We start from the raw sequence: 16,059 nt of genomic DNA on the forward strand, positions 1-16,059 counted from the left end.
GTGTTACAAATGTTAGGATAACTTTGGACCATGGATCATAATGTCAGAGAGAGGGCAGGACTGGCTAGCATGAGTGATTTAGCATACATTTTTCTTAGCATACATCTCAGAAGGATTGGCATTTTGCTCTCTTGTTCCTGCTTTCTTCCTCTCTGCCTTTTCATATATTTCAAGGCCCAACCTGATTCTCTCTACTTCTAGGAAGCTTCCCCTGACCAACTGCTATAGTCTGAATTATTTGAACAACTTACCAAGCATGTCATCATTCACTGTACTGTGCTGTTTCTACTACAATTGTTTAGGACTGATAGTAACACTGATCATTATTTCATTAGCTGTTTGTGTATGTATGTATGTTTTCTCTCCCTATTTAATCCCTAAACACCGTGATTGTACAGTTCTAAAAAATTATGATTTATCCCACATGTTTCCAAAAGGCTTCAGGATGGATGGGCCTATTATCTTAGAATTATTCGTATCTTTCACAGAATTTAGCATAGTTATACCTAACGAAAGTAAGTTATAAATGCTTGTTGGGTGGAGGAATGAATAAAGGACCCATAAAAATGCAATACATGAATTTGAGTCTTTAGCCTCGTAGTAAAAGCCAAAGGAAAACTTCCCATTTTCCATGGGTACTCTATGCTAAATGCATACAGCAAAACCTGCCATGACTCAAAGGTCGATGGCACAGGAAAGGAGCATTATGCCAGAGACTGAAGATTCATCAGACTTCACAATTAGCTTTCTTCTTCATGATTTTCAATATTCAGGACTTTCAAATAAACATACAGATATTGACAGCCTTGTGTGTCCCTTTAAGCAAATGCTTGGGTTTACAAAACTAATAAGGCCTCCTTACTGTTCCTCAGACACACTAAGCACTTTCCAGCTTCAGGGTCTTTGCACTTGCTCTTCCTTCTGCCTGGAAATCTCTGTCTCCAAATACCCACATGACTCATTCTCACTCTTGAGTGCTTTTAGGTCTCTGCTCAATCGATGATGCTTCCTGTGTGAGGCTTTCCCTGACCACTTGACACCCCACTCCCAAAACTTCCCATCAACCCAAGCGTGCTTGAGTTTTTCCTTCAAACTTGTTGACACTTGACTTAGTGTATATTTACTGGTTTGTTTATTGACTCTCTCTCTGTCCTTTAAAATGTAAACTTCATGTGGGTGGAGGGTGGTACTTTGTCTTGTTCACCATGTTCCCAGCAATTACCATGATCCCTGGCATCTTATAGGTGCTCAATAAATATTTGTAGCATAAATAAATGAAGTGACAACTTAGTTATAAAAAGAGTTGACCCTTGGAGTCCTCAAAACTGCTCCCTAACTGCATTTAAAGGATTTGAAATTATTTTTCCAATTATTTTTCAGAGTAATATCAGCTTTTATTCATGCATTCATCTCATATTGTAAAAGTTTAATAGTAAAAGCTATAATATAGTGAGATAATATGGTAAGACTTAACCATGTTCTAGGTGTGATGCTAAGAATTTCATACACGGCATTTTATTTAATCCCTCCAACAACCCTATAAGGGAGTATTTTTAATCTCTCTATTTTACAAATAAGGAAACTGAGGCTCATAGAAGTTAAGCAGCTTACCCAAGCCTTCACAGCTAGGAAGTCATGGTCTGGCTGTTTTACCATATGCCATAAGTGAGATATGGGAAGGGGATTGCGCAGCAATTGAAGACTAGGTACACAGAATGGGAAACTATCTAACTGAGTGTAGACAGTTAGGAGACTGCAACAGGGAGGGTAGGTGTGGGGTAAGAGAGGACTGAGGGATGTGATCATGAAAAGAACAAAGAAATGGCCAGACTAGTTTGAGCCCATGTCCCTCTAACACAAAAGTCCATGATTTAGGCCTGTATACTAAAGTAATCATGCCTTTTACGTGATTACCTCTTGCAGGAATGGCCTTTCCCTCCCCTCTGGGCCCAGCTCAAATACAGCCTCCTGCATGAAGCCTCCCTGATCCTCTTTTCCCACTCCAACAGGTAATGGGCTTTCTCCTGCTGCTATGGGGTGGGGAATATAGGAAAACATCAGAGCTGTGGTGCAGGACAATGTTAGGGTGCTAGAATCAGTTAGCTACTGGGCTGGACATGACAGGAAGGACTGATGGCTTGTACTAGGAGGTTTTACATTTGTGTCAAGGTTATCGACATTCTGGAAAGTCCAGGCTAAACAAAGTAACCCATACCTGTCTCCTGATTGGTCAGAGGACACAAAATGCAAACTACAAGTTGAAAACAAACTTGGTGAACAACAAAGCAATTCACAGCAGGCACAAGGATTGGTCCCAGCATCAAATTGAAAGAATACAGCAACCATCCTCTCCAGCTTTTTGCATATCGTTGCCTCCTTCTAGAAAGTTCTTTCCTTCCATCTGCCTATGGAAATCCTGCCTCACCTTTCAAGGCCCAAGCATATGTAACCTCCTCTCTGAAATTTTCCCTGATTTCATGCTCCCCCACCCCAACAGTGGTGACCAACAGAGGTATTACTATGGGATGTGGGATAAGAGGAGGCCACACTCTTCTTAAGTGGTAGAGGTGGGATTGGAGCTCTAGTCTAACTGCAGAATACATGCTCTTTCCTTGTAAAAATTTGCTTCTTAACTGACATCAACAGCTGTATATTCCAATTCCATATCAGCCCAATCTATGGAATGAGCAGTGAAGTACACAGAATGGACAACTATCTAACTGAGCCTAGGCAACTAGGAGATTCACTTGGGATCTCTTTCTTGTGGCTATGCTTCCTTCCACTCCATTTCTTTCCTTTTGTAGTAACTCAGCAACAGCAATATTCTGTTAGACTTTTCCCCTGGAGGTCAGCAAAACATAAGGCTTGGCAAGAAAACACTGCTATACTGGTAGGGGCTATACAAGGAGGCGCTTAGGGCAGAGCTGGATACAGCTTGGACCAACTCAGGAGTCAGACTCAGGAACCATTGGTCTGGATGTCTTGGTCTAGGCCCAGGTTAAGTATATCCTACCTTTTAGGGAATGTGTTGCAAGGCTGATCTTTCCAATGCTGGCTATGTAAGAGATTAACTTCTGAACTCCAAATCTGGGTTCCCTATCCAGCACTTACCAGACTAGAACCAACCCCTTTTCTCTCTTTGTGCTACGTCCACTTCCACCCTGTGCCTCAGCACCCCTTTGCTTTATTGACTTGGTCCTTCTAAAAGTGACAACGTGGAGTGTCTCAATTGATCAGCCTGATTACTACTAGGTATGTGCTGGCAGAAGAGGGAGCTATATGAAAGGAAAGGACCATTATGAAATTAAATGATAAAAGAGGCATGAGAAACATGCAAACTCCAAGGTAGAATTCTCTAGCTAGGGTTCTCAACATGTGGTCCATGAACCACCTGCCTTAGAACCACCTAGGAGCTTTGAAAAATACAGAGTCTCAGGCCCTAAATCCAGACCTACTGAATCTGCAAAATAACAAGCTCCCTAGGTGGTCCCAGTATGCACCAAAGTTAGAGACCTTTGTCAGCCTTAACTGCTTAAAGTAGTGGTTCGCAACTTTGGCTACCATCACAGTGACCTGGGGAGCTCAGAAAAAATGCTCACTCCTGGGTCCCACCCCTAGCAATTGTGATTCAATTGGTGCGGGGTGGGCCTGGGTGTTTGGGAATTTTAAAAGTTTCCCAGGTGATTTTAATGTGCAGTGATAATTGTAAACCATTGGCTTAGGACAAATCCACCTAGGAAAGAGCTCCTCCATCCAAGGGTGTGTGTGTGTGTGTGTGTGTGTGCATTTAAATATATATAAAATTTTAAGTTTTCTCTTGGGCCTTAGGTATAAAGCAACATTTTATGAGCAGATTTGGGATTCCTTTAGGGGGTGACCACAGGCTCCTTCAGGAAACATAAGGGGACAATGAGGGAAATGATCATATCTCATCACTCAATTGCCTAATAACCCTCAAAGATCAGGGCCACAGCTACATCCCTGGCACAGATGACCTGGCAGTGTCCAACCTTAGCACCATAGCATGTGGCATTTGTACCATTCAAGCTTTATCCTCTCTGTTGGGCTCATTTGAAGCTCTCTTAAGATCTGGTGATCAATATAAAGGTGAAAATCCAAAGAGCTGATTTTTGTTTTTCTAGTCCCTGCCTCCCTCCAAAGAAACATGATTTGCCTGAAGTAGCCCCAAGTTCAAGCCTCACAAAAGGCTCCAGGTCCATTTATGTGTCTCAGCTGTGACTGATGAATAACCATCCATCCTCCTATGACTGGAGTTGCTGCCTATTGTCATAGTAGGTAAGCAGTTGTATAAATTACCTCTCATCCAAGTTACAAAACATGCTTGCCAAAATGATTTCTTTTATTATAGAATTGTAGAAGTGGAAATAGAGTACACAGAAAGAAATTGAGTTTGCGCCAAGGGGCTATGAATATACCATTAAGGAAGCCTCGAAAAGAGATTAGCAGTCCATCTGGTGTGTTTGCACATCATTTAGTGCCATTTTGGGGGCATTTCTGAAGCAATGGCAGTTATGGTGGGGAGGAAGAGGAGGAGGCTCCACTGGCCATGAAGACCATATAGTAAGAGGCTGTGGTTATTAGGGCATATAGCCAGGCAGCACTCCGCCAGCTCTGACCTCAGCTCAGCGAGAACTGCCAGTGCTCCAAAGTTTAATAAAAATCAATGCTTAGATTCCAATGCCAGGAGATTCGTTAAGGCATTGTTATATGCTTCAGGCTTTTCTCTAAACAAAATGATTCTCCATGTCCTTCTCTCTCTCTCTCTCTCTCTCTCTCTCTCTCTCTCTCTCTGTCTCTCTCTCTGTCTCTCTCTCTGTCTCTGTCTCTCTCTCTCTCTCTCACACACACACACACACGTGCATGAAAGCACCCACATGCATGCACACTCTCACCAAAGAAAATTCATCAATGAATGGACCTATATCTTCTTTTACCCTTTTTAAAGATTTTTATTAAAATATAGCTAACAAAATATTATATCAATTTCAGGTGTACATCATAGTTATTCAGTACCCATTTGGCACTATACATAGTTATTACCATGTTATTGATTATATTCCCTATGCTAAGTAAGTGATCACCATGATGAATCCACCAGCCATCTGACACTGTACCACACTATCACAATATTATTGACTATATTCCCTATGCTGCACATTACATCCTCATTACCTATTTGTTTTATACCTAAAACTTTGTACCTCTTATTCTTCTTTATCTTTCCACCCTTTTAAAAATTTTCAGAGTTGACATTCAATATTATTTTATATTAGTTTTAGGTTTACAGCATAGTGGTTTGACCTTTATATAATTTAGGAAGTGATCCCTCTGACTAGTACCCACCTGGCACTATACACAGTTATTACCATGTATCATTGATTATATTCCCTATACTTTACATCCTCATGACTATTTTGTAACAACCAATTTGTATTCCTTAATCCCTTCACCTTTTTCACCCTGCCCCCAATCCCCCTCCCATCTATCACCCTGATAGATCTAGGACCCATCTGACACCATACATAGATATTATAATACTATTGACTATATTTCTTACGTTATACCCTACATTTCCATGACTACTGTGTAACAAGCAATTTATACTTCTTAATCCCTTTCCCTTTTTCAACGACTCCTATCAAAATGTTCTCTGTATCTATGAATTTTTTCTCTTTTGTTTGTTGGTTTATTTTGTTCTTCAGATTCCTCTTATAAATAAAATCATATGATATTTGTCTTTCGCTGTCTGACTTACTCCACTCAGTAAAATACCCTCTAGGTCCATACATGTTGTCACAGATGGCAAGATTTCATTCTTTTTTATGGCTGAGTAATATCACATTGTGTATATGTACCACCTCTTCTTTATCCATTCATCCATTCAGGAACACCCAAGTTGCCTTCATATCTAAGCTACTGTAAATAATACTGCAATAAACATATGGATGCATATGTCCTCTCAAAATAGCATTTTGGCTTTCTTTGGATAAATACCCATAGTTGAATTACTAGGTCCTTCCTTGTCTCTTGTTATGGTCTTTGTTTTAAAGTATATTTTGTCTAGTATAAATATTGCTACTTCAGATTTTCATTTGTTTCCATTTTCATGAAATATCTTTCTCCATCCCCTTACTTTTAGTCTGTGTGTATCTTTTGATCTGAAGTCAGCCTCTTTTTTAAAAAATTAAAGTTTATTGGAGTGACAATGGTTAGTAAAGTTACATAGGCTTCAGGTGTACAATTCCGTAATACATCATCTATATATCACATTGCGTGTTCACCACCCACAGTCAGTTCTCTTTCCATTGAAATGAGTCTCTTGTAGGCAGCATATATAACAGTCTTGTTTTCTTATTCATTCAGCCACCCAATTGTTTGATTGGAGCATTTAATCCATTTATATTGGAAGTAATTGTTGATAGGTATGTAGCTATTGCCATTTTATTATTCTTTTTTTTTTTTTTCACCTTATAAAACTCCCTCTAAGATTCCTTGTAATACCAGTTTGGTGGTGATGAACTCCTTTAGCTTTTTCTTATCTGAGAGGCTCTTTATCTGTCCTTCAATTCCAAATGATAACTTTTCTGGGTAGAGTAATCTTGGTTGTAGGTCCTTGCTTTTTGTCACTTTGAATATTTTCTGCCAATCCCTTCTGGCCGGCAAAGTTTCTGTTGAGAAATCAGCTGGCAATCTTGTGGGAGCTCCCTTATGGGTAACTAACTGCTTTTCTCTTGCTGCTTTTAAGATTCTTTCCTTGTCTTTAACCTTTGGCATTTTCATTATGATGTGTCTTGGTGTTGGCCTCTTTGGGTTCATCTTGTTTGGGACTCTCTGTGCTTCCTGGGCTTGAATATCTATTTCCTTTGCCAGGTTAAGGAAGTTTTCCATCATTATTTCCTCAAATAGGTTTTCAATTCCTTGCTCTGCCTCTTCTCCTTCTGGTACCCCTATAATGTGAACGTTGGTATGCTTGATGTTGTCCCAGAGACCCCTTAAACTCTCCTCATTTTTTTGGATTATTTTTTTTCCATTTTGCTGTTCTCATTGGGTGTTTTCTGCTACCTTATCTTCTAAATTGCTGATTCAGTCCTCTGCTTCATCTAATCTACTGTTGATTCCCTCTAACGTATTCTTCATTTCTCATATTGTTTTCTTTTCTATCTCCATTTTCACATTTCCTACCTCTTTGTTGAAGTTCTCCCTGAGACCACGGAGCATCAGCTTAACCAGTGTTTGGAACTCTGCATCTGGCAAGATTATTTGTCTTCGTTTTGTTTAGTTCTTTTTCTGGAGCTTTGCTCAGGTCTTTTACTTGGGTCACGTTTCTTTGTCTCCTCATTTTGGATGCATCCCTGTGTTTGTTTCTATGTATTAGGTAGGGCTGCTATGTCTCCTGGTCTTAGTAGAGTGGCCTTATGTAGCAGGTGTGCTGCGGGGCTCAGTGGTACAGTCTTCCTGGTCACTTGAGCTGCGCACTCCAGGTATGTCTCTTGTGTGAGTTTTGTGTGCCCTCCTCTTGTATTTGAGCCTTGTGTTGCTATTTTCACCTCAATAGGATAGATTGACCCTCAGGCTCATTGGTTGTGAGGACTGGCTGTGACTACAGGGGAGAAGTTGTGATGGAGGGGATGACCATTCAGAGCAGGATTTGCCTCAGCAAGGTTCTTGTGCCTGCCCAATCTACCCCTGGTGTGTGTTATCCTTGGGGTCAGTTGCATGATGCTCCAGGTCATGTCAAAGCTGGCCACTGGGCATACCTACCCCAGAGCCACCTGGGAGGGGACCTGCTGCAAGTCAAATTGAACCACAGCCTGTGAGCCACCCAGGGCCACCCAGGAGGAGCTCCAAAGCAATTCACAGATGGCCATCACTCATGCTGTGCTTGGAAGTACCTGTAGAGGCCAAGGCATGAACCAAAGCCAGCTGCTGCCAGTACCAGGCTTGGGGCTTCTCAGCCAGAGGTACAAGACATGCTCATCCAGATGTTGCTTGTCTGGGTTCCACAAAACTTTGAGAGGCCATAGGAAATTCTGCAGCATGAGCGAAGGCAGGCGGTTTGTACAAAAGAGTCCCTGGAAGCAGCTTAGGTGTGCTCGAATGTTGGGTGGGGCTGGGATTCAAATCACCAGGGTGTGGCAAACAAACAGCATTAGCCAGCTTGATGGAGACTCAGATATGGCAGCACCCTGTGTCTGCACGCTGGGAAGGTGATGAGCTTGACAAAGAAACAATGGCTTCTGTCAGCTCCTCCAAGCAGGAGAAAGCTCCCACACTAGCCCCGTCCAGAAGCCAGACAACTCAGTTCCCCACCATGTCCCTGCAGCCTCTTCAGCTGCTGCCCCAGCACTGGAACTCAGAACCGGTGATTCCGTTGGTGAATAAGTCCATGTGTGGTCCCTTTAAGAGGAGTGTCTGGGACTCCAGATGCCCACCGTCATTTTTTTTTAAAAAAATTAGAGATTTCTGGAAAAATGGCATCATGAGGTGAGCCTCTGTAAAGCTCCCCTGGAATTTACAAAGAATCGAACAACAAAAACTCCACAAAGGACTCCCTGCACAGCAGACAGGCAAGACGAAGAGGCCCACTACTGACTGAAATCACCTACAGGTGGGAGATTCGCGGGAGTGGAGGGAGGAGGAAACGGAGACGGAGCGCGTGCAGGCGCAATACACAGACCTAGCTCAGTGCACGGAACTTGCTGCTTCCTGGAACTACCGCAGCTGCGGAAGAGGGAAGAACTCGGACTGCTAGGGCTCCACCAGGGCTCCACCAGGGCTCCACAGGGCTGAGGGGACAGCATATAACACAGCTGAACCCAACGCTCATGGCAGAGACCTCGGAGAAAAGACTGAGGGAAAAAGGCTGAAAACTGTGGTTTAAGCCTGCACTGCCAAGCAGAGAACGAAGCCTCAGGCACTGAGAATAGGCACCCACTCCCTCCCCTGCCAGAGCTCGCCCCGCCCCCACCTGCCCGGTGCTAGAAGCGAAACAGTAGCAGTGTCAGATCAAAACAACAGAAAATTTGCTGTTTTGAGAACTGTGGACTGCAGACAAAAATTCACAGCCCAACAAGTTAAAGCAAAGGGGAGGGAGCTGTGGAAGCAGGACCGGCTGTGGTGGTGGTTGCTGCCATTGCTCTGGGCCACCTCTCACAACTCACCCCGCCCTTGGCTCCACCTATCTGGGCGGATCCCTGCAGGAGTAAACAGAACTGCTGAAACCTACGGGCTCTGAATCAGGAGCTGGAAGAGCTTTGGAACATCAAAAGCTCTCCGCATACCCACCGGGACACTGCGCCCTGTGACCTACACGAACTATTAACAGAGGAGAAGCCCGTCTCCCAGGGAATCCCCCCATTGTGTGAGAAGCAGGAATAGTGCAGAGAAAACATAGCACTACCGTGTGGGAGAAGAAAAATAAGTTGCAGTTAGAGAAATAATAAGACATTCTACGAACAAGTACTGGAAAACAAAAGAAAGACCTCTTCCTATCAACCTGTTGCAGAAGTCACTCCTGTAGATGTCTAGGAAGAAATGGTAAACCAGTAATCACCATGAATAACCAAGGCAACAAGATAGCTCAGAAAGAAAGTGAAGAATCTCCAGAGAAGGCACTTAAAGATACAGAAACATGTGACTAAAGTGACAGAGAATTCAAGATTGCAGTTCTGAAAAAACTCAACGACATACAAGAAAACACAGATAGGCAGTTAAATGAACTCAGAAACTCAATCAAAGAACAGCATGAGCATTTTACGAAAGAGATTGAAATTTTAAAAAAGGAACCAAAGAGAATTTCTGGAGATTAAGAACTCAATAGAAGAAATTAAGAATGAAATAACCAGCTTAGGTAGTAGAGTTGACCAGATGGAGGAAAGAATCAGTGACATCGAAGATAGAAACCTGGAAATGACACAGATAGAAGAAGAAAGAGACTTGAGACTTAAAAGAAATGAAAGAACTCTACAAGAACTTTCTGACTCCATCAGAAGAGCAATATAAGAATAATGGGCATACCAGAAGGAGAAGAAAGAGAGAAGGGAACAGAGAATATATTCAAACAAATTGTCGATGAGAACTTCCCAAATTTGTGGACAGAACTGGACCCTCGAATCCAAGAAGCAAATAGAACACCTAGTTACCTCAATCCCAACAGGCCTTCTCCAAGGCACATTGTATTGAAGCTGTCTAAAATCAACGACAAAGAAAGAATCCTCAAGGCAGCCAGGGAAAAGAAGACGGTAACTTACAAAGGAAAGCCCATTAGATTATCATCAGATTTTTCAGCAGAAACTCTACAAGCCAGGAGGAGTGGAACCAAATATTCAAACTATTGAAAGAGAGAAATCATGAGCCAAGAATAATATATCCAGCAAAGATATCCTTTAGATATGAAGGAGGAATAAAGACCTTTCCAGACATACAGAAGCTGAGGGAATTTTCTAATACACGACCTGCACTACAAGAAATACTAAAGGAGGCTATTCGACCACCATCAACAGGGACAATTTGTGGCAACCAAAACTCAAAAAGGGGAGAGTAAAGGCCTGAACGGAATATGGGAATGGAGAAAGTAAGCGTGCTGAAGAAAATGGAATACTCTAAATATCAAACTTTCTTTTACATAAACTTAAGGGTAACCACTCAAAATAAATCCAGAACTGAAATATATACTGAAATAAAAGAAGAAACAGAGGGAAACATCATAGAATACCACCACACAGAAATAATAGACAACAACAAAAGGCAAAGAAACAATGGAGACACAGCCTTACCAGAAAACTAAAGATAGAATGACAGGAAATCCTCACATATCAATAATCACCCTAAATGTAAATGGACTGAACTCACCAATAAAAAGGCACAGAGTAGCAGATTGGATCAAAAACTAAACCCAACCATATGCTGTCTCCAAGGGACACATCTCAGCTACAAGGACAAGCATAGACTCAAAGTGAAAGGGTGGAAATTGACACTCCAAGCAAATGGTACCCAGAGAAAATCAGGTGTAGCCATAATGATATCAGATGAAACAGACTTCAAGGTGAAAAAGATAACAAGAGACAAAGATGGACATTTCATAATGGTGAAGGACACTGTACAACAAGAAGACATAACAGTCATCAATATTTATGCCCCCAATCAGGGAGCACCGAAATACACCAAGCAACTACTAACAGAACTAAAGGGAGAAATTGACCAAAACACAATTATACTAGGGGACTTAAATACATCATTGACAGCTATGGATAGATCATCCAAACAGAAAATAAATAACGAAATAGTAGCCCTAAATGACACATTAGATGAAATGGACATAATTGACATTTATAGAGCACTTCATCCTAAAACATCAGACTATACATTCTTTTCTAGTGTACATGGAACATTCTCAAGGATAGACCATATATTGGGACATAAAATCAGTCTCAACAAATTTAAGAAGATTGAAATCATACCATGCATATTCTCTGATCACAAGGCTTTGAAATTGGATATCAACTGTAAAAAGAAAGCGGAAAAACACAAATACATGGAGATTAAACAACATACTTTTAAAGAAGGACTGGGTCAAAGAAGAAATTAGAGGAGAGATCAAAAGATACATAGAAACAAATGACAATGAAAATACATCCTACCAAAATTTTTGGGATGCAGCGAAAGCAGTTTTAAGAGGAAATTTATCTCATTACAGGCCTATCTCAAGAAACAAGAAAACTCCCAAATAAATAACCTCATGTTACACCTTAAAGAACTAGAAAAAGAAGAACAAGTAAAACCCAAGGTCAGCAGAAGAAAGGAAATAACAAAAATTAGAGCAGAACTAAATGAAATAGAGAACAAAAAGACAATAGAAAAAATTAATGTGACAAAGAGCTGGTTCTTTGAAAAGATTAACAAAATTGACAAACCCTTGGCTAGACTTACTAAGATAAAAGAGAAGACACTGATTAACAAAATCAGAAACGAAAAGGGAAGTTATCACGGACACCACAGAAATACAAAGGATCATCCAAGAATACTATGAAGGACTATATGCCACCAAATTCAACAACCTAGAAGAAATGGACAAGTTCTTAGAAACATATAGCCTTCAAGGCTGAACCATGAAGAACTGGAAAATCTAAACAGACCGATCACCAATGTGAAATTGAATCAGTCATCCAAAACCTTCCCAAAAGCAAAAGTCCGGGACCAGATGGCTTCACTAGTGAATTCTACCAAACCTTCAAAGAGGATCTAATACCAATTCTGCACAAACTCTTCCAAAAATTGAAGAAGAGACAGTACTCCCTAACTCATTTTATGAGGCCAACATTACCCTGATACCAAAACCTGGTAAGGACAGCACAAAAAAAAACTACAGACCAATATCTCTAATGAATACCGATGCAAAAATCCTAAATAAAATTCTAGCAAATCGAATACAACAATGCATTAAAAGATTATTCATCACGACCAAGTGGGGTTCATCCCGGGGCACAAGGATGGTTCAACATCATAAATCCATCAATGTGATACATCACATAAACAAAATAAAGGACAAAAATCATATGATTATATCAATTGATGCAGAAAAAGCATTTGACAAGATACAACATCCATTTATGATTAAAACACTTAATAAAATGGGTATAGAAGGAAAATACCTTAACATAATAAAGGCCATATATGACAAGCCCTCTGCTAATCTCATAATTAATGGAGAAAAACTGAAGCCCTTTGCTCTACGTTCAGGAACACGACAGGGATGTCCCCTATCACCTCTGCTTTTCAACATAGTGTTGGAAGTCCTTGCCAGAGCAATCAGGCAAGAGAAAGAAATAAAAGGTATCTAAATTGGGAATGAAGAAATTAAATTATCACTCTTTGCAGATGACATGATGCTATATATAGAAAACCCTAAAGACTCCACCAAAAAGCTATTAGAAACAATCAACGAATACAGTAAAGTTGCTGGCTACAAAATCAACGCACAAAAGTCCATTGCCTTCCTATATACTAACAATGAAATCTCAGAAAAAGAAATACAAAAAACAATTCCTTTTGCAATTGCAGCAAAAGAATAAAATACCTAGGAATAAACTTAACCAAGGATGTGAAAGACCTATATGCTGAAAACTATAAGACATTTTGAAAGAAATTGAAGAAGACACAAAGAAATGGAAAGACATTCCGTGCTCATGGATTGGAAGAATCAACATAGTTAAAATGGCCATATTACCCAAAGCAATATACAGATTCAATGCAATCCCCATCAAAATCCCAATGGCATATTTTAAAGAAATAGAACAAAAAATCATCAGATTTGTTTGGAACCACAAAAGACCCCGAATAGCCAAAGCAATCTTAAGAAAAAATAACATTAATGGAGGTATCACACTTCCTGACTTTGGCTTGTACTACAGGGCTACAATAATCAAAACAGCATGGTATTGGCAGAAAAACAGACACATAGACCAATGGAATAGAATTGAGAACCCAGAAATAAAACCACATAAATATGGACAGATAATTTTTGACAAAGAAGTTAAAAACATACAATGGAGCAAAGACAGCCTCTTCAATAAATGGTGCTGGGAGAATTGGATAGCCACGTGCAAAAGAATGAAACTGGACTGCTATTTGTCACCATGTACCAAAGTTAATTCAAAATGGATCAAAGACTTAAGCATAAGACCTGACACAATAAACTGCATAGAAGAAAACATAGGTACTAAACTTATGGACCTTGGGTTCAAAGAGCATTTTATGAACTTGACTCCAAAGGCAATGGAAGTAAAAGCTAAAATAAACGAATGGGACTATATGAAACTTAAAAGCTTCTGCACAGCAAAAGAAACCATTGACAAAATAAAGAGGCCACCAACTGAATGGGAGAAGATTTTTGCAAACAGTGCCTCCGATAAGGGCTAGTATCCAGAATATACAAGGAACTCATGCAACTCAACAACAAAAAACAAACAACCCAATTGAAAAATGGGCAGAGGACTTGAAGAGACATTTCTCCAAAGAGGACATACAAATGGCAAATAGACATATGAAAAATGCTCAACATCACTAATCATCAGAGAAATGCAAATCAAAACCACAATGAGATATCACCTCACCCCAGTCAGAATGGCTATCATCAACAAGACAAATAGTAACAAATGTTGGAGAGGCTGTGGAGAAAAAGGAACCCTCATACACTGTTGGTGGGAATGCAGACTGGTGCAGCCGTTATGGAAGGCAGTGTGGAGGTTCCTCAAAAAATTACGAATAGAATTGCCATATGACCCAGCAATCCCTCTCCTGGGTATCTACCCAAAAAATCTGAAAACATTTAGAGATAAAGACACGTGTGCTCCAATGTTCATTGCAGCTTTGTTTACGGTGGCCAAGACATGGAAACAACCAAAATGTCCTTCGATAGATGAATGGATAAAGAAGTTGTGGTATATATACACAATGGAATACTATTCGGCAGTAAGAAAAGATGATATAGGAACATTTGTGACAACATGGATGGATCTTGAGAGAGTAATGCTGAGCGAAACAAGTCAGACAGAAAAAGCAGAGAACCATGTGATTTCACTGATATGTGGTATATAAACCAAAAACAACAAAAGAACAAGACAAACAAATGAGAAACAGAAACTCATAGACACAGACAATAGTTTAGTGGTTGCCAGAGGGTAAGGGGGGCGGGGCTTGGGGGGTGGGAGATGAAGGTAAGGGGGATCGAATATATGGTGATGGAAGGAGAACTGACTCTGGGTGATGAACACAGAATGGGATTTATAGATGATGAAATACAGAATTGTACACCTGAAATCTACGTAATTTTACCAACAATTGTCACCCCAATAAATTTAATTTTAAAAAAAATTACGAATAGAATTGCCATATGACCCAGCAATCCCTCTCCTGGGTATCTACCCAAGAAATCTGAAAACATTTAGCGATAAAGACACGTGTGCTCCAATGTTCATTGCAGCTTTGTTTACTGTGGCCAAGACGTGGAAACAACCAAAATGTCCTTCGATAGATGAATGGATAAAGAAGTTGTGGTGTATATACACAATGGAATACTATTCGGCGGTAAGAAAAGATGATATAGGAACATTTGTGACAACATGGATGGATCTTGAGAGAGTAATGCTGAGCCAAATAAGTTCAGACAGAAAAAGCAGAGAACAATGTGATTTCACTGTATGTGGTATATAAACCAAAAACAACAAAAAAACAAGACAAACAAATGAGAAACAGAAACTCATAGACACAGACAATAGTTTAGTGGTTGCCAGAGGTTAACGGGGGCGTGGGGTGGGGGGTGGGAGATGAGGGTAAGAGGGATCGAATATATGGTGATGGAAGGAGAACTGACTCTGGGTGATGAACACACAATGGGATTTATAGATGATGTAATACAGAATTGTACACCTGAAATCTATGTAAGTTTACTAACAATTGTCACCCCAATAAATTTAATTTAAAAAAAAAAAAAGAAAAAGCAGAGAACCATATGATTTCACTGATATGTGGTATGTAAACCAAAAACAACAAAAGAACAAGACAAACAAATGAGAAACAGAAACTCATAGACACAGACAATAGTTTAGTGGTTGCCAGAGGTAAGGGGGGTGGGGGGTGGGGGGTGGGAGATGAGGAGAACTGACTGTGGGTGATGAACACACAATGGGATTTATAGATGATGTAATACAGAATTGTACACCTGAAATCTATGTAATTTTACTAACAATTGTCACCCCAATAAATTTAATTAAAAAAAATGGAAAAAAAATTAAAGTTTACTGGGGTGACAATTGCTAGTAAATTTGCATAGATTTCAGGTTTACAATTCTGTAACACATCATCTATATACCACATTGTGTGTTCACCACCCAGTGTCAGTTCTCCTTCCATCACCATATTTTTGATCCCCTTTACCTTCATCTACCACTCCTCCTCTCCCCCCTTACCCTCTGGTAACCACTAAACTATTGTCTGTGTCTATGAAGTTTTGTTTCTTTGTTTGTTTGTCTTTTCCTTTGT

This window comes from Rhinolophus sinicus, chromosome X (genome assembly GCF_036562045.2).
Source record: "Rhinolophus sinicus isolate RSC01 chromosome X, ASM3656204v1, whole genome shotgun sequence".
Classification (NCBI taxonomy): Eukaryota; Metazoa; Chordata; class Mammalia; order Chiroptera; family Rhinolophidae; genus Rhinolophus; species Rhinolophus sinicus.